Source organism: Engystomops pustulosus, chromosome 2, assembly GCF_040894005.1.
Source record: "Engystomops pustulosus chromosome 2, aEngPut4.maternal, whole genome shotgun sequence".
Taxonomy (NCBI): Eukaryota; Metazoa; Chordata; class Amphibia; order Anura; family Leptodactylidae; genus Engystomops; species Engystomops pustulosus.
This window is the reverse complement of record NC_092412.1, coordinates 203,915,047-203,927,350: the sequence shown is the minus strand read 5'-3', so window position 1 is coordinate 203,927,350 and position 12,304 is coordinate 203,915,047. Positions and strand designations below refer to the sequence as shown.

Sequence of the window (12,304 nt, the reverse complement as noted above, 5' to 3'; positions counted from 1 at the left end):
CCATTTTATTAGTTATGATATACAACAATAGATTAATTGCTTTAACTTGTCCAATACTCTGCATTAGGAACTTTAATTATTCATAACTGAATTACCATGTTACTCTCCTGTGCGTAATGAAAACGATTTATTTATTTTATAACATTAGATAAGCTGCACATATTTAGCTTGTAATGTTGATCACACTGCTGTCAACTAGTCTGTCATAACACAGGGACGTTGGATTGCCAGAAGACATTACACACTTTACTGTAGGAGTTGCTTATAAGAGTTGTTTGCAGGTCAAAAAAGTTGATTTAAAAAAAAAATGTTTATATAAAATACTGTACCAGTATTTTGGAGTTTTACTCCACACAGGCCATGAATATCAGATCAGCTTATAAGTGCATTATGTGAGTAGCAGAGGTAATAAAATTTCTCAAATTTAAGACCATGGGGTCGTAAACACTGTGACCTGTACTTTTAAGAACAGGATGATCTCAAAATCTAGCTGCCATCATGGAGGTGGGCCCTCACTGGGGTTAACAAGAGCTGCAGTTCCCAGGGAGCATTGGCAGGGTAGTGCCCTTTCGGGAAGTCTGGGAAAAGCAGTTCTTGATACCCTTGGGTCAAGTCAGGGCTCCTGAAGAGAGGCTACTTTATAAGAAACCTGGACAAGGAGCCAGGCCACAATTTTAATGGCTCTAGGAATTAAGATAATACTTTCATGACTTTCTCATCTTGTCATTAAACTCAATGGAGCTCCTCGAGGTCAGTCACGGCTGCCTCGAGCTCCTGTTTCTTGGAACTTTGCAATCACAAGTCACAAGGAAATTTGGATTCATGCAGAACAAATTTTATTTTTTTATTTTCTTTCTTACAGCCCTACGCTTTTATTGCTCTATTCCTTGGTTATGTATGTTGTTCACTGTTTTTTAAACATTTTTATCTTGTGCTGTATCTTGCTGGCTGGGGTTATTCTCTGCTTGTCGTGCTTCTGTTCTTTTTTTGTTAAAAAAATTAGATTTTTCAAGAAATTTGGATCATTTTCCAATCACCAATAAGTAGCGTTTTCCAAGGCAAATAAATGGATAAAAACTACAATGCTTAAACTTTCAATATACTATGTACAGTTTAAACACTAAAAATGATAGAGCACTTTACTTGCATATGCAACTGTGGTGCTAAAAGTTAGAGAGATTGCATAATTAATGTTATATTCATAGTATCATAGTTTATTCGGTGATAAAAGACACACGTCCATCAAGCACAACCAAGGAAGTACATCCCAAGAGTCCATACTTTTGATACATGACAAGATCTTGTTGGCTTTAGAGGCAACTGACATTGCATGCTGTTTTTTAATTTATGATCTACCAGTGCACACAGGTCCTTGCCAACAAGGGATTCTTCCACATTTACTCGCCCAAGGACATAAGCTGTGGATTATTAGCCCTCAGGTACAAAACATTACATTTATCCACATTGAACCTCATTTCCAAGTGGATGACCAAACACTAAGCTTGTCCAAGTCATCCTGCAGCCTATGAACATCCTCCATACACTGTATTACACTACACAGCTTGGTGCCATCAGCAAAAATAGACACAGTGCTATTAATACCTATCCCTATAACATTAAAAAATAAATTGAATAGTAGTTGGCCAAGCACAGAACCCTGGGGTACACCACTCATAACTGGTGACTGTTCTGAGTAGGAATCATTGACCACAACTCTCTGTATACGATCCTTTAGCCAGTTTATAATCCAATTGGAAATGATTCCTTCCAAACCAATAGACCTTATTTTACCCATCAGGCGTCTATGAGTAACAGTGTGAAATGCCTTTGCAAAGTCCAAGAACACAATATCCACAGCAGCTCCTTTGTCCAGGCATCTGCTCACCTCTTCATAGAAGCAGATCAGGTTAGTCTGACAACTTCTATTCTGAATAAACCCATTCTGGCTGTCACTTATTACTATTTGATGTCACATACTCCTGTATGTAATCTTTTACTAACCCTTCCAATATTTTCCCCCAAATTGCAGCTAAGCTTACAGTGGACTTACAGTGGTAAATGTTTTGTATTTATTGAAGTCTTCAGGTGACTCGGCAGATTTATATTTTTTGAATGCCCTCTTTTTATCATTAATTGCCATTTTAAGTGTAGCTGTAAGCCACAGGGGGTTAATTTGAATGTCTCCAATTTAACATTAGTATCACCATGTAACTGTATCTAATCCCAGTCTATATTCTGTAGTGCAGCCCTGAATTTCGGGAAATTCTCCTTCTTAAAATTCAATATTTGCTTTTATATTGATGCCCTGTCCTAAGGATAGACAATCAATTGTGTGATCCTGGAAAATCCTTTTTGTGGTTGATACTATTCTAGGTAAAGGAGGTTATTTGTTATTAAACCAGCTCCTTGGGACAGTTCTATGTCTATTTATGGAGCACCACTGCCCATGAGATTCATTAAAGTTGCTGTTGCCATTGAATACATTTTCTTATGGTCTAGTTTTTGTCTGGGATTTTTTTTAATGAGGCCTAAAAAAGTCTCAAAATACATAAAAAGTCTGACATACACAACGAGGCAACTGGAGTAACTATGAGACTTTTTATGAGTAGGAATCATGAGACTTTTTATGGGACTTTTTGCAAAAGTCCCAAGTCAAGAATCTTGCTTAGCATAGTGTTTCACTAGCAATTGTTCTATGTTTATACCAGATTAATGAAATGGTGGAAATAGCCCTGTGAGACTTATTATCAGTGAAAAGTCTTAAAAAAACCTCAGTGCAACTACTTTGAGACCTTTTCATGCCTAAATGGCAGGAAAACCATTGATAAATAACCTCCAATATCTCTACCCATAATTAACTATTTATTTATCTTAGGTGCCAGAAGCTCATAACCTATTCACCCATGATGTCACCTGCCATGTCATTATTAAAGTGATGACAACTTGCAATATCTGGCAAATTTAATGTATATTTCTGGCATTCATTTGTGTGAGAAAGCTCAATAACCATTTACAACTAGTGCCTTTGAATTTCTGTACAGGCCATTTATACAAATGTTAATGTGAACTGCCAGCAATAGTGGCCAATTGCCTTCATAAACTTAGTACATTGTATTGCTTCACCATTGCCAAAGTATTAGAAATTCACAAAAATGTTTAAGTTATTAAAAAATAATAAAAATCAGCAATGTATTAATATAAAAATATATACAATTTTAGAAATGATTAAAGAATAAAACATATTTTGCAAATGATCATTTTTTTTTAAATGGCTACAATTATAATTATAAACGAATCTGGTAGACAATATTATTAATACTATTACCGTATATTACGAGGTCATAGAATCGGTAAATGGACTGTATTACCAACCATTGGCTTGGGAGGTATATTAGTATGAATGACAAGCATGGTTATTATTTAGATGCTAGGAATAGTAGTAAAGCAAACAGAATGAGAACTATTAAAAGGTGACAGAGCTGAGTACATAACCCTGTCAAATGTTGGGATCGAAATGGCTCAGAGCATAAATGCTTTACAAACATTGCTTGAGTGCACCTGAGCTGAACTGTGACAGAGAAGTGCTGCTGTTTGAAATGAGAGCTCCATATTGATCTGTGTGGCTTATTGCCAGTTGTAAGCTTACAGCTAGCCTTTTATTAGGAGGCTCCTCCTGATTGGATATCCAGACTTGTAACCCGGAGCAACAAGTCCCATCATTTTTTAATTAACTAAAGACAAGCTCCATTCAAAAATGACAGAGCAATATGTTTGCTGGCCGAGTAAAGAACTCTATTGTCTTCCCTGTGTTTCCAGGTGACTCTGTCACTATGAATGACTATGGAACAAGGAAAGAAGATTGTTCTTTTTAAAAGCCAAGGGGGTTATATTGGGAATCTGTCAAAAACAGCAGTTCGAGTATTCAGTTAAGTATGCAGAATTTACCCAGTCAATTAGTACAGCACTGAACTATAAAAATGTTTTCTCATAAGGTTTGTGTTGAATGTTTTCAATTAAGTACCCTCAATTAAACCCAACTACTCTACAATTTAGAGACACACCGATTATACCCCTGCTGCCTTCAATAAATAAGTGTCATTTTATTTAGTTAGAAGAGAAACATATATTAATAATGATCAGCAATGTATCAATATTTTCAATTGCCCAAAAAAATAAAAATACATCTATATTTTTTTTACAGTTCCTTGTACTTGTCTTACGTAATCACCAGCATCAACTCAAGAACATTATAATATAGCAGTAATGGAAATAAGATAGTATTTGTAATCTGTATCCAAAAACTACAATAGCTTATAGTCCTAGTTCTATCCATATATATATATAACATAAATGTAATTCCACACAAAAAAATTGTATTGGTTTAAAAACATTGATTTTCTTCCTTGAAAAAATTCATTGAGAAAAGGGCATGTGACGTTCTTTTACTTAAAAGCTAATTTCATACAGTATTTTGAAATATTATATATTTTTCTTACTTTCCTCCATCATTGGTATCATAGCATATCTGTAGACAGTGTGCGAGTAATACCAGTAATAAAGGTCACATTTTGAAGGACACAAAATGTTGCTACAATGTTTTCCACCATACAGTAAAGCAATTGTTTCTAAGTGCTGGCTAATACTAGCACATTTTAACATACAGGGGGAAAAAGCAGATGTCTTTGGCAATTATTTATTGAATTCCATTTGCATTTCTTGTAAGATTGATGTCCTGAACTTTAAGACTAATGGGAAATGCTGTGGAACTGTGTTGGGAATAGCTGTCAATAATTTCATCGCAATAACATAATACCCTGGAATCCTAAGAGCAGATTTCTAATTAGCTAAGTCAACACCTAATCATTCAGTAGGTGACTGGATGTTCCGAGCACGGGTACACAAATATTTCAAAGTATTTCAGAAATACATCTGTTAATGAATATTTACTCTAATACAGGAACGGTATTTTTCTCATTACTCATTTATCACTCTTGTTGCTAAAAATGAACACGGCTTCCAACCCCTTTAAAATGACCATGAAATTAGGATCACAGTGATAAGAAAGGCTATCCATGCTTCAGCTATTCAATTTCTTTTTTCCAGTCTGACTCCACTAGATTCATATATATGAGTAGGAAGGCCACAATTGAATAATGGACGTCAAGAAACAGATATTGGACTTTACATATATAATAAATGGCTCTCTCCGAGACCCTTTACTGCATATACATCAAACTATATCCTTCAAATAAGTGACCACTACAGAGAATGTGGAAAAAGAAGTGTACACACTACCACCTTGTGGATTAATCTTAAAAGAACAGATGTTCTTCCTTTCCGCTGTACTAGTCCTTCTTTGCATTCTACCGTATAGACAGCCTGGAAATAAGCTGTGATATGGATGTGAAATATATTTGATAAAGGAAGAGATTATGTAAAACATCCATATAGGATCAGCTTAATAACTGATCCGTTTAAAGCTAGATGGCAGAAATTTAATTGATCTGTAATATATGTAACCCAAATGGCTTTGACTTATCTTTCCTTATAGGAATTAATTGTAGATTAATCCTGAAGGCTCACATGGATTATTATAATCACTATTTGATCTCACTATGCTAATGTGACTTAAACAGCAATGCAGGGAAAGCTACAGAGAACTTTGGGAGAATAGGTATATTAGAAAGGTCCAGAAAGGATTGACCTCGGCTGAAAATCATTTATTGTCACAATATGTGACAAATCCAGGCAGAGAAGGTTGAGTAATGTCACATTTCACAGTGGGTGGTCGATTAATGTCACTGAAGCCCATGATTTAGCTATATATAAACACCCGTCAGTTGCCATTTCGTGATTCACAAGGTCCATATGGCACCAAATTTCCCAACAAGTTGCTGAAAAGATGAATTGTAGATGCAAGTAGACAACCAAACCATGATATTAACTAAGGCAAGATCTTAAATATCCATTTTGTTTCCCATTGATCAGAAAGCTGTGTCCTTTTCTTTCTTGGTAAATTCTTCCCCTTTATTTCTGTGAGTGACAAGGATCAATACAGCCATACCTGACTTCAAGCAAGGACGAAATTGCTTATGTGTCTCAGAAGATATCCCATATGAAATTTGAAGGCTCAAACATAAGAGTATGTCAAGGTACTCCAGCCAGGGGTAGTAAAGCAATTTGCTTATAAAATACTAGGGGGAAAGCTTTCAGAACAAATTTATAGAAGAGATGATTTCATACTTTAAGGAGTTGAAAAAGATGAAAAAATGTATTAAAAAAAGCACTATAATGTCGTTGCCTATCATTGAGAATTCAATAAATCCTTTCTTTATTTCTTCATATTCAAGAAACTAGTCAGTCGTCACTTGCTAGATACCACTGCATGAAAGGTGGTAAGGGACTTCAAAGTCTCCTCTTCTTCTTCATAGTGTCATCAACACACACAGGCTTATACTGTATCTGCAAGACTAGAGGAGCCACAGAGCTTTAAACAAGGTGGAGTGAGGGGGAACTTTACCCATCATGGGTGGGGGGTGGGGTAACCAATAGGTAGGTGATAATCAAGTTATGAGATAGGACTGCAATCTCCAGTTTGACAGCCTACACATTATCACGCGAATGCAGAACAAGTAAAATACCTTATTGCAGCAGAATTTGGTTATTTATATCAGAACCGTATAATATGAACCGATTTTATATTCCATTGGGTTGTAAAGCACGTTCTGTTCCATTATGCATTGCACATGCAGAATGCCAAGCAATGTGTTGCAATAAGCAAGGTGCAGTCTAGCAATAAAATAACCAGCATAGATTCCATGCCCAAGCATCTGATTGCAGATCACTAGCTAAACACCTAATACTTCCTTCCTCAATATATAATCAAACTCAATAACAAGACACACACCAGGGTAGGATCATAGTAATAAAAATCCCTGGGACTGCAACCTCATATAAGTCAAAGTGTATCGAATGATCAGATATAGTATCTCTGCTGCTACAGGATATGGCAACAATAATAGCTGTTTCCTTTGGTTAACCACTATGTCAAATCCTTTGAAACGTATCTCTCTTCAGACATCTAACAAGGATGTTTATCATCCTGATTCTGATTTAATATCTGCTTATCTTTCATTCTGTAGATGAGACTGATCTGCTACTTTGTACACATCACACACAACCATAGCTTTTTTTTTTTTCCAAGAGGCTACTGCAGCAAAATGATCATTACTGCCCAGAACACACATACTGTATAAGAATAGGGGCACTGTGTGAGGAGCACAAGGGAAAAGTATTGACTTACAGCCATAGGGGAAAAGTAGTCACATAAAGGACTGCAGTAAAGCTTGGAAGCCTAGACATAGCTGAACTAGCACACAAAATGCATGGAAAAGTCTGCCCAGCACCTTACCTTGACAAAGCAGAGAGGCAGATCAAGCACACAACATCTCCTGCTCAGCCAAATCCTGCAAAATGCAAATCCTGGTCAAATTGCTCGATGCAAAGCAGGTTCCTTTCACATCTGCAAATACATAGAGATATTTGTTGCAATCCAAGGCGGTCTTGCAGTCCAAAGGAATGTGAGAAGCAGAAAACAAAAGGCTGCCTTGACTGTAGGAGAGAAGCAGGATCTGTATAGTGGTTCAGCATGAAAATTCATTACAATCAGTGAGAGCAGAGGAGGTTTTGCTAGTAAAGAGCTCTGATTGCCTATGCAGAGATGGAGAGAGAGACTGAGCTGCAAGAAAAAGAGAGATTGAGGAGGGAGAGAGGACCAGGCTGTACCAGTCAGTTCTCCTTCAGCTATTGGAGCACACTGAATGAAATTTACAAAGCCAGCAACCAATAGATTGCTGCAGACTGCATCATCACTACAGAAACCATATCTACATCTACAACCTAATGCAAAGAGCTGCTAATTCTAGTGCAGTTCAGATGGAACACAATCATCACTGTTGTTTGTGTCAAGAGGTAGGAGGCTGTATAATGCCAGGAGGCATATGGTATAGTGTGCTGCTAAAGGACATCCAAGTTACGGGAGATTTCTTCTCAGTCATCTTCTTAAACAAGTGATAAAGGAAAAAAAATCTATACTTTATACTTGTTTTCTCATGATTAGCATATGTTATGTTCATTGGGTATACTCCATCATACATTTTTTATGATAAACACTAACATTTTGACATTATAAATCTATATTTGAGATGGTTGGTTGGGACACTAGTAACAAATAGGTCAGTAAGGAAGTGGTTTTACAGATAATATATAATTGGGATCTATTTAGGAAATGTTATACTACCACGCTACAATTCTTTACAGTAGTTCTCCAGTTTTAACAAATTGACTGGTTATCAGTAGGATGTATAGTGAATTTGAGATCGGTAGGCGACCACCTCCTACTTGGATGCCACTAATGCATTACAGGCCAGTAATGACACGTGTCACGTGGACTGTTTGTATCTCATTACTTTTTAAGTGAAAAGAAAAACAATTGTCCTATTGTCCTATACTAAAATATTATTTTTATTGACGTTCGTTAAAACATGGGAACATTCACATTAATAAATAACTTTTTCTCCACAGGAGGTTCCTGCACATGTCCTTGAGCATCTATAAAGGAAATACTGCACTTCACTTTAGGATAGGTTCTTTTAGACTCCTGGAAAAGACATGGAGGGAGATTTATCATAACCCTAACATTCCTGGTGTGCGTGTATTTGCACCAAAAACTTTCATTTCCATAATTGCACCATCTTTGCTCCAAAAATTATGGAAAAATGGCAAAAGGCGGACATGCAACTTTTTTGGCAAAAAACCATCAGACCCATGCAGTGGTGTAACTAAGAAAATCAGGGCCTCGTAGCAGGCCTCTGAATTGGGCCCCGCTTCTTGCTTAAAAAAATATACTTATTTGTAAACTCACAAATCACACACATTTATATACACATATTGTATACACACATTTATACACTCTTACACACTTTTATACAGATATATACACATATCGAGCATATACACATCACATATACACACATACAGTAGCATATACTGACCTACAGGATATATGCACACATACAGTACATACACACCATATACACATAAAGCATATACACATCACAGCTGCAAACACACACATACAGCAAATATAGATAACATATGTTATATACATATTATGGTGTACAATGTGCAGCATAATACGTATAATGAGAAAGTGAGATGTGTAATTTGGGAGAATCGTTATCTGTCCTACAGGCAGATAAAAAGTATGTGGTAAAAGCCCTGGATTTGTCTGCAGTAACCCAAGGGTTAATGCAGAAATATAGTAAGCAGGAATAGTCTGTTTGGTCCATGTTGGCCTAGCTAGCATAGACACCGTTGTAATGTTCGTACTGGGCCTGCTTATTATGGAGTAGGGGTAGGCTGGTAGTGGGACTCCTACTCCATCAGGGCTTCGGTCCTGGGTTTCTGTATAGCCCACAGGTGCAGGTCACAGACCTCATTAGAGCCTGATTTAAACTGCAGGCCAGAAGCAGTAGGAGAGGCACTACCTGGAGAGCTGAAGGCTGGATCGTGTTCACACAGCAAAGGTAACTGATTGCCTCCTGATATTCTGCTAGCTAAGAGAGTATGCCAGGCAGCCTGGTTGATGTATAGTTAGGTGCTAGGCAGTGGTTTATTTTGTATTTTGTATGTGCCTAAGCCAAGGATGAATTTGTGCTTTGACAAGGAAGTGTGAATAAACAGTTGGTTTTTGGACTTTAACTCTGCGTGTGTCCCTGCTTCCTGCACTGCTATAAAGCCCCATAGCAGCCCCATAGCAGCTGTTATGGCTGCTACCCCTGTAGTTACATCCCTGAACCTATCAAAGTCTCATAAATGATCCCAGGGTCTCTAACCACTATTTCACTCCACTTCAGTATCTTTCCTATACAGAACCTCCTAGCTCTGCATGAACTGATAAAGATAATGATCAGCAAGAACTGATAAAGATAATGATCAGCAAGAACTGATAAAGATAATGGCGCACTTTATCAAAAACTAGGTGCAGTTTTTCTGTGAAGTGTGCATATTCATGAATTGTGCACCTTCTCATGAAACTGGTGTTCCCTGCACTGCTCAGGCAGAGTTTTTTTTTTTGATGAGCCATGTATGTAACACGATTCTGCATGACAAATGTGGCACATGGTCTGACTGTGCACCAGAACGCCCTTTCAATGCAGAATTTTGTGTTGCATTGGGTATACACAAATGTGTTGCGGACCCTTTATAAATAGGGCTTTAATATATGCTGGCCAGTGACTGTCTTTTTTTTTTTTTTTTTTTTTTTTCAATTTTTTTTTTTTGCTTTTTATTATACAAAAATACAAATACATTTACAAATATAAACCACATAGACAAACATATAACAATACACCGTTAAGAACTTTCTGCGGCTGCAGTCTGGGAGGGGCAACCTTTTAATCACATGTTTTAAGTAACTATTTTCAAATCGGGCTAGATAAAACCCTTCTATTGCATCAAATGTGCTGAACAATTTAGGGGGCCTTACAGGATGGGCTGAGCACTTTACAGAATCTTATAAGCTGGGCTGAGCACTTTATGGGATCTTTCAGGGCCCAGAGTCAGTCCACTAAAAAGGGGGACTTCTCCCATAAGGCCCATTTTTCTTTAACTCTGCAAAGATGCGTGTAATTTTTTCGCCAACATGATCTCGTAGTGCCTGTACATATTTATTCTATTGCAGACTTCTGTTAACTTTATTTATTTATTTACATATAATCCCAGACCTCTATGAGGGAAATGTTATAAAGTCTTTTGAAACCCTTAAAGACCAATTTGACCTCCCTAACAAGGTTTTCTTTCAATACTTACAAATAAGAAGCATATTAGCAAACGGGGAAATGGAAAGTAACCCCCAACTGTATCCCCTTAAAAAACTTTTTGAGCCCTCTGATAGAAAAGCAAGGGATATATCAATAGTATATAATATTCTTAATTCACAGGGGGAAAGAGATAAGCTAAGATACATGAAAAAATGGGAGCTGGACTTGAATGAGGAATGGGATGGTGAGCAGTGGGCAAAAACTTTTAGGTGGACTGCTCAGTGTTCCCCTTGCATAAATCACTTAGAACAAATAAAAAAAAATGCATTTGAGATGGTATCTCACACCGGACAGACTTTCCAAAGGGCCAGTGACTGTCTTGACCTGTTTCCCTGTTTTGACCTGTTGCAAAGTGGGTCCATCAGGAGCCTTAGAAATGTGTATGTTTTAAAGATCCAGAAATACTGCAGCCGTTATGGTGAATTTTGGCAACCAGATGATATCCAGGTTTATTTATGTTTGTGTATGGTTCCGTGTTTTAACCTCTTCCCGCTCATCGTCCGATATATCGGACGCTGAATGCAGTGACTTAATGCTCAGCATCCGATATATCAGACGCAGAACCGGCATCGGGAAACACAGGGGGGCCAGCTGTAACATATAGCCGGCACCCCTGCGTAACACCCGCGGTCAGAGATGGCGTCATCTTACAGGCAGAATGTCAGCCTATGGATGTGCAAAGGCTGACACTGCTTATACCCTGCAATATATCAGTATTGCAGAGTATTGTCATGAACAAGCAATCAGATGATTGCTTGTTAATGTCCCATGGTGGACAAAGTAAAAAAGTGTAAAAAATAAGGTTATTCAATTAAAAATCAAGTAAGAAATCAATAAAAATGCCCATAAGCCTATAATCCCACAAAAAATGTAATAAAAAGTTATCAAAAAAACATATGTACTCCAGAATGATACTGGTGCAGAGTACAACATGTCCCGCAAAAAAACAAACCATCAACCAGCTCCATAGCCAAAAAAGTAAAAATTATAGATTTTTCCCACATTAGTGCTTTATTTGACAAATTTAGTAAAACGTAAGAAATAATATTCATGTATGGTATCCCCGTAATCGTACTGACCCATTGAATAAAGATAACATGATTATTAGGATTTATGTTGAACACCAAAAAAAGAAAAAGTAAAAAATCCAGTACAGAATTGATGCTTTTCTACTCCTGGGGGTTGTGATTCTAAATATGTAAAATTTCATTCAAAACTGTATTTATCCCCAAAATAGTCAATTGTGAAAATCCTGAGCCGCGTGACGTCAAAATAAATTATCCAGACATTTCAAAAATTATGAAGATACAAAGTAGACATATGGAAAATGTTATTCAGCAACTTATTTAGATGGCAAATCTATCTGCCAGAAAACGCAGTGATACTGAATTTCGAAAATTTTTCAAAAAATTCAACATTTT

General features: G+C 37.0%; 1 protein-coding gene across 2 annotated transcripts in view; it reads right to left on the bottom strand.

The window, feature by feature from the left end:
* Positions 1-7,820, bottom strand: part of NLGN4X (neuroligin 4 X-linked) — a 171,013-nt gene extending 163,193 nt beyond the window's left edge. The window contains exon 1 of one of the 2 annotated variants that reach the window (XM_072137859.1): positions 7,412-7,820. The gene's annotated coding sequence lies outside the window, so the exon portion shown is untranslated. The remainder of the gene's footprint in view (positions 1-7,411) is intronic. The other variant, XM_072137861.1, reaches the window with a different exon arrangement.
* Between the last annotated feature and the right edge of the window lie 4,484 nt (positions 7,821-12,304).